At 64.2% G+C, this 2,708-nt stretch overlaps 1 long non-coding RNA gene across 1 annotated transcript; it reads left to right on the top strand.

Annotated features, from left to right (window-relative positions):
* LOC149120657 (uncharacterized) lies at positions 1–2,708 on the top strand. Its single transcript, XR_016226050.1, has 3 exons — positions 1–941; positions 1,105–1,279; positions 2,451–2,708. It is a non-coding gene; the product is annotated as an uncharacterized LOC149120657 (long non-coding RNA).

A 2,708-nucleotide genomic window follows, 5' to 3' on the forward strand; every position in this document is an offset into this window, starting at 1 on the left:
AGGTCCTCCACCCACGGCTTCACTCCCCGATGCCTGCGACGCCAGGGCTGCGCCAGGCCACGGCACGGAGCAGTGTGGAACTCCTGCCGGGCCTCCTGCGTGGGCGGCAGGGGCCCAACCACCGGAGCCATCACCCATTGTCTTCCGGGGTGTGCCTTCGCCGGAAGCTGGAAACAGAGACAGCCAACACCTGGACCCAGCACCACGACAGGCCACGCAGGCCTTCCCTGCTGTCAAATGCCCAAGACCAGTGTTTTCTAACGGGCAGAGAGCTGAAGAGACACATCACAGCAGACAAGAAAATGCAGGGGTGAGTGGCTGCGGGTCCTGGGTGCCGTCGCCATCAGACAAGTGGCAGCGATGTGCTCCTTGCCCTGGTCCCTAAAACACCTGGGCGCCCTGCTGAGCGGGAGGGAGCAGGGCCCTCAGAAGGCATCAGCCAGTGGGCGCAGCGGGCAGCGCTCCGGGCAGGGAGGCCTAGCGGCCGGTTTCCCCTCCCACCGCGAGGACACAGCTGCGAGGCTCCAGCTATGAGGCAGGGCGGCCCGCCCCACGCTGCCCCTGCCAGCCCCTTGATTTCAGCCTTCCTGACTCAGAGCCACGAGCGCCATGCTCCTGTCGCTGTGAATTATGCCATTTAAGGGACGCTCGCCATGGCGGCCTGAGCGGCCAGACACTTGTGCGTCCCGACCAGCACAGCTGTGACGGAGAGGTGCCCAGGACAGCAGCGGCCCTGAGAGCCCGAGTAGAGCCCGGGCAGGAAGGAGGACCAGAGCTGCCGGCACTGGCAGGAGCCCTTCTCACCCTCAACAGAGACAGAAGAGCCACTGTGGCTGAGGCCAGCAGGCCGCACGTCGTGGAGCCCACGAGGGCCACAGCCACCTCCCGAAAGAGGCCACCAGGACTGGGCCTAACGGAGGGCGGAGCCTCATTCCTATCAGGTAAGGCCCCTCTCCCCCACCTGGTCTCCTGCCCTCTTCCCACCTCCCAGAGCCAGAAGGTGGGTGGCAGGCGCTGTCAGGGAGCAGGGTCCCTCACCTGGAAGCCATGCAATCCTAGGTAATCTCATGGCCCGTCAGCCTCATGAACTCACCCCAACAACAGGCAGAACCCTGGATGTCGGCACGAGGTCCCCAAGTCCAACACGTGCGCTCGCCTTGGCTAAAAGGAGCCCCACATCTGGGCAGCAGGGTTCTTGCCCCAAGCACTGAGCTTCCTGGGTGGCGTGAAGGGCTCAGCGTGTCCAGGACCCATCCTCCTTGGCCAGGAGCGGGGCTCGGTGAGTACACAGCGCCTTTTCTCTCCTAGGGGACTGCAGCCCCTCACCCCGCACAGGGTCCCCGTGGCGAGGGGTCCGGAGGCACCAGGAGGCAGACGAGGGTGAGCTAGGTGAACTGCCTGGGGGAGCGGTCAGCTAGGCCAGGGCGATGTCCCCTGGCCCTCTCAGCCTGCGGTCCATGGCGCAAACAAGGAGCCTCCGCATGGCCACAGGGGAACACGGGCTTCTGAAACGGAGGGGTCGGCCACACAGCACAGCCCGGCACCCAGTCACCCAGGAGTGGCGGCCAGGTGCTGACGGAGGGGAGGCAAGGGAGCTGTGGTGGCAGGCGTCTCTGAGAGCCTGGCCAGGACATCGAGGGGTCCCCAGTCTGTACTTCTCAGTCAAGCACAGGCTGACCCGCCATGGCCACTGTTCTTCCTGGAAATCACGGCCCCGTCGTACAGCGGCCCCTCCCTGCAGCCCCACCTGAACGCCCGCTTCCGGACAACAGGGAGCCACCCTTCCACGGACTCGCTGCTTAGACCCTGAGCCACCGAAGCCAACGGCACGGCACGGCTGCCGACCGCCCCCTGCGACGACCTCTGGCTAACACGGTCATTACAGTGCAATCGTCGGGGCCACCACTCCGAGCCCCACCGTGACCCCGATGCCATGACACTTCCGAGATTCCCCGGAAAGGGAAGCCAATGGGCAGCCCCACCCCCACCCCGTAGGTCCTGTCCAGACACCACCCTGGAGGCGCCAGTCCACTTCAGGGAGGGGCCCACCCTGCGGAGTGCAGCTCTCTGAGGGCGCACTCCCGCTGTGCGTGCGGCTCTGCTGCCCCTCTGCTCACGCTCACACTCACTCACACACGCTCACACTCACACTCGCTCACACCCGCTCACCTCACACTCACGCTCACACTCACCTCACACCCACTCACACTCTCACTCACACTGAGGCTCACACTCACACCCACACTCACTCACCTCACACTCGCTCACACCCACTCACCTCACACTCGCCTCACACCCATTCACACACTCACACTCTCACACTGAGGCTCACACTCACCTCACACCCACTCACACGCTCACACTCACTCACCTCACACGCTCACACTGAGGCTCACACTCACACACTCACACTTGCTCACACTCACTCACACTTCTTCCTGGCATTGCAGACGAGAACTTGGCCCCGGCCATCCTGAGACACTGAGCCAGCCCGGAGGAAAGAGGAGGAGGCCCGTGCAGACGTCACACGGTGAGTCTCACTCTCACTTCGCTCATGCTCGAGGGCCTGTGTTCTACTTTCTCTCCTTCTCTCCACTCTGACCACGGCCAGCTCCTCTCCACCCATGCACGACTGACCACAGCCCAGCTCCTCTCAACTCATACACGACTGACCACAGCCCAGCTCCTCTCAGCCCATGCGTGACTGA

Source organism: Oryctolagus cuniculus, chromosome 19, assembly GCF_051225735.1.
Source record: "Oryctolagus cuniculus isolate XC-2025 breed Fujian yellow rabbit chromosome 19, ASM5122573v1, whole genome shotgun sequence".
Taxonomy (NCBI): domain Eukaryota; kingdom Metazoa; phylum Chordata; class Mammalia; order Lagomorpha; family Leporidae; genus Oryctolagus; species Oryctolagus cuniculus.